The sequence below is a fragment of the Telopea speciosissima genome, unplaced genomic scaffold (assembly GCF_018873765.1).
Source record: "Telopea speciosissima isolate NSW1024214 ecotype Mountain lineage unplaced genomic scaffold, Tspe_v1 Tspe_v1.0079, whole genome shotgun sequence".
NCBI lineage: Eukaryota > Viridiplantae > Streptophyta > Magnoliopsida > Proteales > Proteaceae > Telopea > Telopea speciosissima.
In genome coordinates, this window is record NW_025317415.1 from 70,716 (window position 1) to 86,053 (window position 15,338).

Here is a 15,338-nt window from a genome sequence, read left to right on the forward strand (position 1 = left end):
CTGGTTGGTCTCCTCCTCCTTCCATTCCTGTGCTGAATTTTCTTTGGAATGACCTTCATCTCATCTCCAGAAGACCACCGGACAGAGGTGATTGTGTTTCTTGGTCCTCAAACAATTCTACCTCCTTCTCCGCTAAAGCAACCTGGAATTTAGTCCGACTGAAAGGCCCTTTAGTCCCTTGGAGGAAGCTTTTTTGGTTCAAATATCATATCCCCAGCCACTGCTTCACAGCCTGGAGGATCTTCTCTAACTGCCTTCCTACTCAGGCCTTTCTTCGCAGCCACCAGATTTTAGTCTCCTCCTCTTGCTGCCTCTGTTGGAACAGTTTTGAAGACTTGCACCATCTCTACTTTGTGTGCCCTACTGCTACTACCATTTGGAAAGGAATCTTGGCCAAATGCTGGCCTTCATCTATCTAGAAGAATCCTTCCTTTCTCTAGAGAGTGGATTTGGATGGATATGACAAGATAGATTTTTGGTGGCTCTTCTATCTGTGACTCGGTTGGCAAGATAGATTTTTGTGCAACTCTGAACCATATTTGGATGGAGCTTAATATCAGGAAATGGACCTCCAACTCTCGGTCCTACAATCAGATTTGGGATTCCATTTCCTTTGAAATTAAAGCGAAATTATCGTCTGCTCCTCCTTCTTGTATTGACTCCCCAAGGAAAAGGCACATTGTTGTATCCTGGGGTCTCTCTTCTGTCTCTCTTGTAGATTCTGGCCCTCTTCTTTGAGTTGGCTGATTGTTTCTTCCCCCTAGGGGGGCCCTTGTACATTTTCTTCTCTCTCTTTGGTAATGAAAATTTTTTATTCACCCAAAAAAAAACCTTCAGTCCATTACTGCACAAGGACAATCTGGCAAAATTAACCATCTATGATTTTCTACCCAGTTCTGCTTTTTGTCAACTATGGTTCTTGCTAGGTAGCTGAGTAGCATTTGATCTCATCTGATTTCTCTTTGTTTCGGGGATTAATTGGTTAAATTAAATTCTGAACTTCAGTAAACCTATTTTATATTTTAGCATGCTTGCTCTAAGCATTTTCTGATCTTTAGATGGCAGAGATAACACATGTTAATGCGGTTTGGTCTGGTTGGGGCCATGCGTCAGAGATCCCCCAGCTGCTAGAGATGCACTGAATTCAAAGGGCATGATATTCCTAGGGCCACCTGCTGCATCAATGGGAGCATTGGAGATAAGATTGGTTCATCACTAATTGCTTAAGCAGCAGGAGTACCAACACTTCCATTGAGTGGATCTCATGTATGTCTTATTTCTTATTTTCTGTTTCGTTCTAATTTTTCATTTGTGCGAGGTATTAAGAGTTCAATGCTCTAAAATTTCCTCTTCCAGGTAAACATTCCTCCAGAGAGTTGCTTAGATTCCATCCCTGATGATATCTTCCGGGAAGCCTGTGTATATATAACAGAGGAGGCAGTGGCTAGCTGCCAGGTAGTGGGTTACCCTGCAATGATAAAGGCATCTTGGGGGTGGTGGCGGTATTGGCATAAGAAAGGTTTCTTTCATACTTGTATAGGGACTTTCCATGTAGGATGAATCTACTTGATATCTTCCTCAAGCACCATATATTAAAAAAATCATGTTATTCGTAATGCAAATGTGAGTTTTTCAGGTCACATGGGCCTTCTTCTCATGTTTGAACTAACACTTTTTATTCACTTTTAACCATTCAGGTTCATAATGATGATGAAGTCAAGGCATTGGTCAAGCAAGTTCAGGGTGAGGTTCCTGGTTCTCCAATATTTATAATGAAGGTTGCTTCCTAGGTGAGATCAACTTCAATTCCCACCTGAGCAATGAAAGAATTCTTTTCCCCTGTAATTTGGATGGAAATTTTATGTTGATGATAATTTTGGTTTCCTCAAAGCCGACATTTAGAAGTCTAGCTACTTTGTGATCAGTATGGCAACGTTGCAGCTTTAATAAGAGGATGCAAGGGCATTCTTGTAATTCTGCCTTATTATTGAAAGATATAAATGAAGTGGCTGAGTGAACAAACTACTTACTTAAGCCATTCTCCTAATTTCTGTCTTGCAAACATGGTATCAGAGCTAAACCCTAAAACCCTATTTTGATCCAAGTCCAAAAACCTACATCCTTCCTTCCATGCTCCTTATTCTTTTTATTTAAATTCTCTTTTTACCTTATAATTCTCATTGTCTTTTCTTATTAGTTTCTCATATTCTTAATACCGTTGGTCGTAATTTGTTTTAGATTTTTCTTAGGATATAAAAATTAACAGTTTCCTTTCAGTTTTAGGAAAGTCTAGATTCCCCTTCCATTCCACATCTCTCTCTTTCTATCTTAGCAATCTCTCTTCTATTCTCGTATCTCTAATTCACTCTCTCTCTCTCTCTCTCTCTCTATCTATCTTCTCTTCTCAACCTTAATTAGTAAGAAATGTAAATTGAATCCCCTTCCATGGGAAACTATATTCTTTTTTTCCATTTTTATAAGTGAGAAAAGGGTATTTTTTAAGAGAATGAACAAAATTTTCGGGGATTGGATGGTAGCGATTATATCACATATTGAGTTTTGCGGAAATTACCTCAGCTTGAAGCATCTCAGATTGCGTTGACGCTTTGAGAATTCTTTTAGAAATTTCCAATGGAGACAATGGGAAGCAACAATCAAAGAATCAACGCCGAGGATGTGATTTCAAAGCTTAAGGATGATGGGCACTTCGACAACCTCACTTATTATCTCTGTTCGCCCTGTTAGCATAGCTGGGCATATGGCCTACTTTTCTCTCCTACATCCACCGCAATCAGATAAGAAATAAGTCTGCAAATACATAGTTAATGTGTTTGCACGCATGCTGTGGAGTTGTGCTCTGCAAATCCAGAGGTGGGATTTGACATTTTCTTTGCTCATCAGTCTGAGACATTGACCTAATTAAATGGAATCCTAAAGAGCCCAACTAAAGAAAACATCTCAAATCAGTGAAGGTATTGTGGACCCCTTTTTTCCCCTTCTTTGAATTTGTCTTATCAATTCTTTTTTTGATTATCATCTTTTCTTTCTTTCTTTTTCTTTTTTTGTTTTTGTTTTTGTTTTTTTCTTATGAAAAGGAAAATTTGCCTTATTTTTTCTTTCTTGGTTATGCAGATTCGAACATATTGATTGAGCAATCAGTATTGTGATTGGGATTTGAGTTTTGTCTTGATTCCAGTTGGATTTCTTCACTTATCTCAAATATCTCTCTGCTTTTCCTTCTACTCTTGTTTGTAAATTTCAGTGGTTGGTAGATGGTTTTTGCTTATCCTTCATTTTTTTTACCTTTTCAGGCATTGCTTGATTTGCTTCATTTGGATTCCTACGAAGGGCTATAATTGCATGTGTTTTTTTTCTCATGGAAAAATTGGTAATTTTGGTTAGGAAAGAATAGAGTTTTTCTCTAAATCTGATGGAAATTCTTCAATCAGAAGTTGCCTTTGACAAAGTAAGTGGGGATGCATTTTCTGGAATGTTTCACTCTATTGCAAAGGAATAATATACATTATTTGTTCACAATGAAACTTATTGAGCAAATGCACCTAAAATACATTCTTTGTCTGGTCATACGGATGTCTGAAGACCATCTTTTTTGGGATGTTTATATGCTCTCCTTTTCCTCTTTCATTATCTCTTTAATCCTAGGATTTACATCCTGAAACCTTATGGCAGAACACATGTAATTTTATGTACTTTTTTAAATATAAATCCGTTTTTGACCAATTTCTATTCTAATACATTCATAGGTTTTATTTGCTTGCTTGGTGATCAATGAAATTGGTAGGTTTTAACTTCTTCTACCTTTGTTGCTTAGTTCCTTTGAAATTAAAAAAAAAAAATCCCTTCTAATTCTGTTGCTTATGTTCCTTTGAAATCAACGAATTTCCATTCTAATGCATTCTCTGTTTCGAGGGTCTGCTTCCTTCCTAGAATTTCTTTTTGTCTTTAAATCAACAAATTTCTTTTTGTCTTTAAGATGGTAGCACAAAATTGTAACGGGGATAAATTAAACCAGTAATTAAGTTCATTACTAAATTTCCTATCCTTGGAATTGAACTTGGTGATAATTTTCTATCTATGCAACATGTGTAAATCTTAGAAGGGTCCTCCAATGGCTAAAATTTTGCATGGGAATGGAGTTATAAATGGAACAGTCTCAATCAAGCCTCCATCCGCATCAACTGAGGTTGATGAGTTCTGTTATGCCCTTGGTGGGAAGAACCCCATCCACAAACATCTTAATCGCAAACAATGGAATGGCAGCAGTGAAGTTTATGTGCAGTGTCAGGACATGGGCCTATAAGATAAGACCTTCGAACTGAGAAGGCAATCCTTTTGGTGGCCTTTGCTTCCCTAGAGACATGAGAATCAATGCTGAGCATATCCGAATTGCTGATCAGTTTGTGGAAGTTCCTGGTGTGACCAACAATAACAACTATGCTAATGTGCAGCTTATTGTGGAGGTGCATATTCATATTGCATTTATTTTCTGTTTATTGATATCATAATTGCTGAATTATGTTGAAAAAAATGAGGAGACAAGAAAAATTGAAGAGTGATGAATCTCTTATTGAGGCCTTATTGGGCAAGTTTTGATAATATTTATTTGAAATGGTTAGGAAACTCTAACTAGAAGACCTAAAGAATTAAACTAGCAAAAGGTTGATGAAATCATAAATAAAAAAAAGTAACTTTAGTCCATTGCTCCACAAGCACAATCTGGCTAAATTAACCATCTATGATTTTCCACCCCAGGTCTAGTTTTTGTTAACTATGTTTCTTGCTAGGTAGCTGAGTAGCATTTGATCTCATCTGATTTCTCTTCCTTTCAGGGTTTAATTGGTTAAATTAAATTCTGAACTTCAGTAAACCAGTTTTATATTTTAGTATGCTTGCTCTAAGCATTTTCTGATCTTTAGATGGCAGAGATAACACATGTTAATGCGGTTTGGTCTGGTTGGGGCCATGCATCAGAGAACCCCCGACTGCCAGAGATGCGCTGAATTAAAAGGGTATGATATTCCCAGAGCCACCTGCTGCATCAATGGGAGCATTGGGACATAAGATTGGTTCGCCACTAATTGCTTAAGCAGCAGGAGTACCAACACTACCAGTGAGTGGGTCTCATTTAAGTCTTATTTCTTATTTGTTGTTTTGTTCTAATTCCTAATTTGTGCGAGGTATTCAGAGTTCAATGCTCTAAAATTTCCTCTTCCAGGTAAACATTCCTCCAGAGAGTTGCTTAGATTCCATCCCTGATGATATCTTCCGGGAAGCCTGTGTATATATAACAGAGGAGGCAGTGGCTAGCTGCCAGGTAGTGGGTTACCCTGCAATGATCAAGGCATCTTGGGGTGGTGGCGGTAATGGCATAAGAAAGGTTTCTTTCATACTTGTATTGTTGACTTTTCATGGAGGATGAATCTACTTGATATCTTGCTCAAGCACCATATATTATAGGAATCATGGTAATCGTAATGCAAATGTAAGTTTTCCAGGGCACAAGGGCCTACTTCTCATGTTTGAACTAACACTTTTTACTCACTTTTAACCATTCAGGTTCATAATGATGATGAAGTCAAGGCATTGGTCAAGCAAGTTCAGGGTGAGGTTCTTGGTTCTCCAATATTTATAATGAAGGTCGCTTCCTAGGTGAGATCAACTTCAATTCCCACCTGAGCAATGAAAGGATTCTTTTCTCCTGTAATTTGGATGGGAATTCTATGTTGATGATAATTTTGGTTTCCTCAGGGCCGACATTTAGAAGTCCAGCTACTTTGTGATCAAATGGCAATGTTGCAGTTTACATAGTCGTGATGGTAGTGTTCAGAGGCGACACCAAAAGGTAAATTCTTCCCTAGATGCTTGCCAAGTATCTTACTTTCTTCTTGATTTATTGGTACAAGCATGCTCTCATAAGAATATGGGGTTTGTTTTATTTTCATTCCAAGCATCCTTATGAGCTTACTATCATTGAAATTTGTTGATACAGTATTTTATGTCGAATAGATCATTGGGGAGGATCCGATTATAGTAGCACCTCAAGAAACAGTGAAGGGGCTGGAGCAGGCAGCTAGAAGGCTAGCTAAGTGCGTGAATTATATTGGTGCTGCTATTGTTGAGTATCTATATAGTATGGACAATAGCGAGTACTATTTCTTAGAACTCAACCCTTGATTATAGGTTAGTGGTTCTTTGTGTTCTGTTTTCAATAGAAATTAGTGCATCTTTTGTGCTATATATCTTTGAAACAATAAGAGCAGATTAGATTTTTTTGGTGGAACTTGGAAGTGATTACTCGGACCGTATCTTTATATTATTGCATTTCTCATACTACTCTTAGTAAACTAGCTAATACAATTTTGAATTGAGAATTGAAACCAGTCGAAAGATTATGTACGAAAATGAAGTGTAGATCGAATCCCTTGATAATATCACCAATATTCAGGTCTGAAGTCATACATATTTGCTTTACTCGATCCTTTTATTCTGTTAACCCTTTTCCTTTTATCTTTAAACACCAAAGCTTAGGTGGGGGTGGGGGTAATAAGAAGATACTAACGGCAGTTTTTCTTTTGAAAAAGACCTTATATTAAGAAGGTGCAGTTGCTTAATAATTTTGAGAACTTATATATTCATTGCTATCGATCCATCTTCAATTGATAATTTTTATTCTCTTGCTTCTTTTAAAGATCTCAGCAGCATATGTTTTTTTAAATTATTATTCCAACCCAACTAGAAAGCAAGGTGGTAGGGATAACGGCATGAAGTTCCTGTACAAACTGGTGAACACCAACTAGAAAGCAAGATGGTAGGGATAACGGCATGAAGTTTCTGTACAAACTGGTGAACTCACTCTCTCTCTCTCTCTCTTTTTGCATTCATATCAAGCAAAGTCATTACTGTAAGATAAAGCAACACTACCAGGTAAGTCATTCTAGTTACTCTATTCAGGCATTTAGAGTACCCATAATCAAAGTGCATCCACGAATAATTGAAATTAACACAGCATAAATTTTATAATTATAAGGAGTTGGTAGCCCAATAACAAAAGAAATGGGGGAGGAGAAAATATAAACAGCGGAAGAAATCAAATCGTGCCTATTTGATGATAGCATCGGTCTCTTAACAACATATACCCATAAACAGTTAGCAAACACAAATGGTATGGTCCCCCTCTCATTTTCCTTCGGGTATATAACCTGAACCAAGTTAACTTGGTAGCCAAAATAATTTTCTAGGAACAACATTATTAGAAAATTATAACCTCTAAGCAGTGAGTTCATACATTCACTAGCACTCCTTAAGGCCTCTTGGACTCTGTCTCCTACTCAGAGAATAGTTCAACACTTCTATCCAAAAGGAAGTGACAGGACAGATACCCATGATCATACGAATAAATGAGCAATTTAATTTGGATTTAGAAGATTTTCAAAGTGTGATACTTAAATGAATGAAGGTTTCCATCTTCAAACCATAACAAACTGTTGAGTTATGTAACCCTATAAGGGGATTTTTGGGTATTTTTCCTTGTTTATTCCCTGTTATTAGCATAGTCGGCTGTACATGGACATTCTTGTAATTCTGCCTTATTATTGAAAGATATAAATGAAGGGGCTGAGTGAACAAACTACTCACTTAAGCCATTCTCCTAATTTCTGTCTTGCTAACATGGTATCAGAGCTAAACCCTAAAATCCTATTCTGATCTAAGTCCAAAAACCCACCTCCTTTCTTCCATTCTCCTTATTCTTTTTATTTAAATTCTCTTTTTCCCTTATCATTCTACATGTCTTTTCGTATTAGTTTCTCATATTCTTAATACTCTTGGTCGTAATTTGTTTTAGATTTTTCTTAGGATATAGAAATTAACAATTCCCTTTCAGTTTTAGGAAAGCCTAGATTCCCCTTCCATTCCACATCTCTCTCTCTCTCTCTCTATCTTAGCAATCTCTCTTCTAGTCTCGTATCTCTACATCTCTCTCTCTCTCTCTCTCTCTCTCTCTCTCTCTTTTCTCTTCTCAACCTTAATTAGTAAGAAATGTAAAATGAATCCCCTTCCATGGGAAACTATATTCTTTTTTCCATTTTTATAAGTGAGAGAAGGGTATTTTTTAAGAGACTGAACAAAACTGTCGGGTTTTGGACAATTGCGATTATATCACATATTGAGTTTTGCAGAAATTACCTCAGCTTGAAGCATCTCAGGTTGCATTGATGCTCTGAGAATTCTGTGAGAAATTTCCAGTGGAGACAATGGAAAGCAACAATCAAAGAATCAACACCGAGGATGTGATTTCAAAGCTTAAGGACGATGGGCACTTTGACAGCCTCACTTATTATCCCTATTCACCCTGTTAGCGTAGCTGGGCAGGTGGCTTACGTTTCTCTCCTACACCCACCGCAATCAGATGAGAGGTAAGTCTGCAAATACATAAGTAATGTGTGTGCGTGCATGCTTTGTGGAGTTGTGCTCTGCAACTCCAGAGGTGGGATTTGACATTTTCTTTTCCGATCAGTCTGATTGACCTAATTAAATGGAATCCTAAAGAGCCCAACTAAAGAAAACATTTGAAATCAGTGAAGGTATTGTGGACCCCTTTTTCCCCCTTCTTTGAATTTGTCTTTTATCAATTCTTTTTTTGATTATCAACTTTTCTTTCTTTCTTTTTTGTTTTTTTAATGAAAAGGAAAATTTGCCTTAGCTTTTCTTTCTTGGTTATGCAGATTCGAACATATTGATTGAGCAATCACTATTTTGAATGGGATTTGAGTTTTGTCTTGATTCCAGTTGGATTTCTTCACTTATCTCAAAGATCTCTCTGCTTTTCCTTCTATTTTTGTTTGCAAATTTCAGTGGTTTGTAGATGTTTTCTTTGCTTATCCTTCTGTTTTTTTTACATTTCCGGGCATTGCTTGATTTGCTTCATTTGGATTCCTACGAAGGGTTATAATTGCATGTGTCATTTTTCTCACGGAAAATTTGGTGATTTTGGTTAGGAAAGATTAGAGTTTTTGTCTAAATCAGATGGGAATTCTTCAATCCGAAGTTGCCTTTGACAAAGTTAGTGGGGATGCATTTTCTGGAAAGTTTCAATCTATTGCAAAGGAATAATATACATTATTTCTTCACGATGAAACTTATTGAGCAAATGCAACTAAAATACATTCTTTGTTTGGTCGTACGGATGTCTGAAGACCATCTTTTTTGGGATTTTTATATCTCTTTGATCCTAGGGTTTACATCCTGAAACCCTATGGCAGCACACACATGCAATTTTATGTTCTTTTTTTTTTTTTTAATATAAATCTGTTTTTGACCAATTTCCATTCTAATACATTCATAGGTTTTATTTGCTTGCTTGGTGATCAACTAAATTGGTAGGTTTAAACTTCTTCTACCTTTGTTGCTTAGTTCCTTTAAAATAAAAAAAAATTCCATTCTAATTCTGTTGCTTATGTTCTTTTGAAATCAACAAATTTCCATTCTAATGCATTCTCTGTTGCCAGGGTCTCTCTGCTTCCTTCCTAGAATTTCTTTTTGTCTTTAAATCAACGAATTTCTTTTTGTCTTTAAGATGGTCGCACAAAATTGTAGTGGGGATAAAGTAAACCTGTAACTAAGTTCAGTACTAAATTTCCTACCCTTGGAATTGAACTTGGTGATAATTTTCTATCTATGCAATATGTGTAAATCTCAGAAGGGTCCTCCAATGGCTAGAGTTTTGCATGGGAATGGAGTTATAAATGGAACAGTCTCAATCAAGCATCCATCTGCATCAACTGAAGTTGATGAGTTCTGTTATGCCCTTGGTGGGAAGAATTCCATCCACGACATCTTAATCGCAATGGAATGGCAGCAGTGAAGTTTATATGCAGTGTCAGGACATGGGCCTATAAGATAAGACCTTCGAAACTGAGAAGGCAATCCTTTTGGTCGCCACGGCTACCTTAGAGACATGAGAATCAATGCTGAGCATATCCAAATTGCTGATCAGTTTGTGGAAGTTCCTGGTGGGACCAACAATAACAACTATGCTAATGTGCAGCTCATTATGGAGGTGCGTATTCATATTGCATTTATTTTCTGTTTATTGATATCATAATTACTGAATTATGTTGAAAATAAATGAGGAGACATGAAAAATTAAAGAGTGATGAATCTCTGATTGAGGTGTAAATGCCTTATTTGGCAAGTTTGATATTATTTTGTTTATTATTTGAACTTCAAATGGTTAGGAAACTCTAACTAGAAGACCTAAAGAATTAAACTAGCAAAAAGTTGATGAAATCATAAATAAGAAAAAGTAACTTCAGTCCATTACTGCACAAGCACAATCTGGCAAAATTAACCATCTATGATTTTCCACCCCAGTTCTGGTTTTTATAAACTATGGTTCTTGCTAGGCAACTGGGTTGCATTTGATCTCATCTGATTTCTCTTCCTTTCAGGGTTTAATTGGTTAAATTAAATTCTGAACTTCAGTAAACCTGTTTTATATTTTAGTATGCTTGCTCTAAGCATTTTCTGATCTTTCGATGGCAGAGATAACACATATTAATGTGGTTTGGCCTGGTTGGGGCCATGCATAAGAGAACCTCCAGCTGCCACAGATGCACTGAATTCAAAGGGCATGATATTCCTGGGGCCACCTGCTGCATCAATTGGAGCATTGGGAGATAAGATTTGTTCGTCTATAATTGCTTAAGCAGCAGGAGTACCAATGCTTCCATTGAGTGGATCGCATGTACGTCTTATTTCTTATTTGCTGTTTTGTTCTAATTCTTCATTTCTGCGAGGTATTCAGAGTTCAATGCTCTAAAATTTCCTCTTCGAGGTAAACATTCCTCCAGAGAGTTGCTTGGATTCCATCCCTGATAATATCTTCCGGGAAGCATGTGTATATACAACAGAGGAGGCAGTGGCTAGCTGCCAGGTAGTGGGTTACCCTGCAATGATCAAGGTATTTTGGGGGGTAGTGGCGGGAATGGCATAAGAAAGGTTTCTTTCATACTTGTATAGGGACTTTCCATGTAGGATGAATCTACTTGATATCTTGCTCAAGCACCATATATTAAAAAAATCATGTTAATCATAATGCAAATGTGAGGTTTTTCAGGTCACATGGGCCTTCTTCTCATGTTTGAACTAACACTTTTTATTCACTTTTAACCATTCAGGTTCATAATGATGATGAAGTCAAGGCATTGGTCAAGCAAGTTCAGGGTGAAGTTCCTGGTTCTTCAATATTTATAACGAAGGTTGCTTCCTAGGTGAGATCAACTTCAATTCCCACCTGAGCAATGAAAGAATTCTTTTCCCCTGTAATTTGGATCGAAATTTTATGTTGATGATAATTTTGGTTTCCTCAGGGCCGGCATTTAGAAGTCCAGCTACTTTGTGATACGTATGGTAACGTTGCAGTTTTACATAGTCATGATTGTAGTGTTCAGAGGCGACACCAAAAGGCAAATTCTTCCCTAGATGCTTGACAAGTATCTTACTTTCTTCTTGATTTATTGGTACAAGCATGCTCTCATAAGAATATGGGGTTTGTTTTATTTTAATTCCAAGCATCCTTATGAGCTTACTGTCATCAAAATGTGTTGATACAATATTTTATGTCGAATAGATCATTGAGGAGGGTCCGATTACAGTAGGGCCTCTAGAAATAGTGAAGGAGCTGGAGCAGGCAGCTAGAAGGCTAGCTAAGTGGGTGAATTATATTGGTGCTGCTATTGATATAGTATGGATGCTGGCGAGTAGTATTTCTTAGAACTCAACCCCCGATTACAGGTTAGTGGTTCTTTGTGTTCTGTTCTCAATAGAAATTAGTGCATCTTTTGTGCTATATATCTTTGAACCCTTAAGAGCAGATTAGATTTTGTTGGTGGAACTTGGAGGTGATTACTCTGACCATATCTTTACATTATTGCATTTCTCAGACTACTCTTAGTGAACTAGCTAATAGAATGCATGCTTCAAGTCTCTTTTTATTTTGAATTGAGAATTGAAACCATTTGAAAGGTTATGGAGGAAACTGAAGTGTAGATCGAATCCCTTGATAATATCACCAATATTTAAGTCTGAAGTCATGCATATTGCTTTCCTCGATCCTTTTTTTCTATTAACCCTTTTCCTTTTGTCTTTAAACACCAGAGGTTAGGTGAGTTTGGAGGTAAGAACAGGCTACTAACTGCAGTTTTTCTTTTGGAAAAGACCTTATATTAAGCATGTGCAGTTGCTTAATAATTTTGATAACTTATATATTCATTGCTATCGATCCATCTTCAATCAATAATTTTTATTCCCTCGCTTATTTTAAAGATCTCAGCAGCAGAAGTTTTTTTAAATTACTATTCCAACCCAACTAGAAAGCAAGGTGGTGGGGATACCGGCGTGAAGGTCATGTAGAAACTTGTGAACACACTCTCTCTCTCTCTTTCTCTCTGCATTCATATCAAGCAAAGTCGTCACTGTAAGATAAAACAACACTACTAGGTAAGTCATTATGGTTACTCTATTCATGCATTTAGATTACCCAAAATCAAAGTGCATCCTCGAATAATTGAAATTAACACTGCATAAATTTTATAATTATAAGGAGTTGGTAGCCCAATAACAAAAGAAATGGGGCAGGAGAAGATATAAACAGCGGAAAGAAATCAAATCGTGCCTATTGGATGGTAGCATCGGTCTCTTAACAGCATAAACCCATAAGCAGGTAACAAACACAAATGGTATGGTCCCCCTCTCATTTTCCTTCTGGTATGACTTGTACCAAGTTTACTTGGTAGCTAAAATAATTGTCTAGGAACAACAACATTCGAAAATTATAACCTCTAACCAATGAGTACATATATTCACTAGTACTCCTTAAGGCCTCTAGGACTCTGTCTCCTACTCAGTGAATAGTTCAACTCTTTTATCCAAAAGGAAGTGACAGGACAAATGCCCATGATCATACTAAATGAGCAATTTTATTTGGATTCAGAAGATTTTCAATGTGTGATACTTAAATGAAAGTTTCCATCTTCAAACCATAACAAACTATTGAGTTATGTAACCCGATAAGGGTATTTTTGGGTTTTTTTCCTTGTTTATTCCCTTTTATTAGCATCGTCGGCTGTCCATGGACATTCTTGTAATTTTGCCTTATTATTGAAAGATATAAATGAAGGGGCTGAGTGAACAAACTACTCACTTAAGCCATTCTCCTAATTTCTGTCTTGCTAACATGGTATCAGAGCTAAACCCTAAAACCCTATTCTGATCTAAGTCCAAAAACCCACCTCCTTTCTTCCATTCTCCTTATTCTTTTTATTTAAATTCTCTTTTTCCCTTATCATTCTTCATGCCTTTTCTTATTAGTTTCTCATATTCTTAATACCCTTGGTCGTAATTTGTTTTAGATTTTTCTTACGATATAAAAATTTACAATTCCCTTTCAGTTTTAGGAAAGTCGAGATTCCCTTTCCATTCCACATCTCTCTCTTTCTATCTTAGTGATCTCTCTTTATTCTTTTTTCTTAAGCTTTCGAATTAAATATTTCAACAATATCAATTTTTATTTATTTATTTTTTTTGAAAATAGAAATTTTATTGAATATATAAAAGGAGGCAAACAAGCCTATGACAAAATATTGGCAAAGAATGCTAAAGCTTAAAAAAGGGGGAACGTAGTCCTAAACCATATTGGCGAGGGCTTCAAGCCACTCGCTAACCCGAGAAAAATAATAAAACAAGCGTACGGGGGATCTGCGAGGCGCACCGAGGGGGTCCTTGTCCTATTTGATCGTCGGGGGATCTCAGCATATACACCAGGTCGATCAAAAGCCACACGAGCCAAAAGAGCCACCTGCTCTGGTGAAAAGGGAGATGAAGTCTCCTTTTCAACCAGGGATTGTTCTACTCCCGTGTCCACCGCTTTAACACCAGGCTTTGCCTTCTTTTGATGACGAGTTCTACCAATAACTGGAGTTGCCATACGACCACCCATGCGACCACCTCGAGGGGCATTCCTACGGCCATCACGATTTTTCCAACCCAACACCTGAGTCCACCCACCTTGCATCTCCTCATGATCAAATTGGTCATAATCCGACCCATCCACATCTGACGATTCTGACCCAGATACACAAGCAGAACCCATACCCATATTTAGGCCCGAATCCACTCCATCCGACCCATCTACGTGAGAAGATCGCTCCTTATTTGAATATAAAGACTCCTTTCCCAACTCAATCTCCACCTCCTCATTACTTTTAAAATCCTTATTTGAAAATAAAGAGTCCTTTCCCAACTCAATCTCTACCTCATCATTACTTTTAAATCCATTTTTCCTTGTTGCAATAAAATCTCTATATTGATTGCCATCATCCTCATCTACAACCATATGAGAATCCACAATGGGATCAAGATGATTAACATCTTTATTCTCGTATCTCTAATTCTCTCTCTCTCTGTAACGCCTTAAAACCCCGAACAGTCGGATTTCGAGCTGTTAACTCATATCCATAGGCTAACCATCAGTGTAACATGTTAGTCTTCTAAAATAAAATTCCCATCTTAATAATTATTGAATTAAAACCAAAATAAATATTCTTGTCTTCAAAAGAGGGTAACATAACTAATGGTCCAAACCATCTAAACTGAAATAGAAAAATAGTTCAACATGAACTCTCCAACTAAAGAAAACTAAAAGTACTAACAGGAGATAAACTAAATAAAATGATGATGCCCTTGGGAAGGTTCTTCACGATCACACGCGCTCAAGACTACACGTTCCCGATATCCTTGGCTAGACCTACGTCCTCATCTGCAAAACATCACATCTTGCCTGAGTTTTGGAAACTCAATAAGCTACCTTAAAAAGTAATGCTTGTAAAGACATGATAACAATGGTTCATGGTTTAATGGAGAAACGAAATATAGTATAGACAAGTGTGAAATTCCATATCCAATAAATTAACCATAGTTTGAATGCTCATGTAACACAAACCAAAATCCAAATCAAATCTCGAATTAACAACTATACTAAATTTCGTATAGTTTGTCTATCAAAAGCAATAGCCATAGAAAATATAACTCGGCAAAAATAGGTAAAACCCCATTTCCAAAACAAAAGCAATTGCATGTAAATCTTTCTTTTATACTTACAGAGACGGGCTACGATCATCAAAATAACTAGTGATACGAGTATAGCCCAGTAGGCTACAATACTAAGACGGTATGAATACTAATGCCGGCCTATTCCGGTTCCTTACCCGTCATAAGGTGGTATAGGACTTGCAAAGAAAATCAGAATCAAAGACAAAAGG

At 37.0% G+C, this 15,338-nt stretch overlaps 3 pseudogenes; all 3 read left to right on the top strand.

The window, feature by feature from the left end:
- The first annotated feature begins 1,058 nt into the window (after positions 1–1,058).
- On the top strand, positions 1,059–3,356 carry LOC122647583 (annotated as a pseudogene).
- Positions 3,357–4,129: 773 nt separating this feature from the next.
- On the top strand, positions 4,130–6,195 carry LOC122647584 (annotated as a pseudogene).
- Positions 6,196–9,703: 3,508 nt separating this feature from the next.
- On the top strand, positions 9,704–12,020 carry LOC122647585 (annotated as a pseudogene).
- The last annotated feature ends 3,318 nt before the right edge of the window (positions 12,021–15,338 follow it).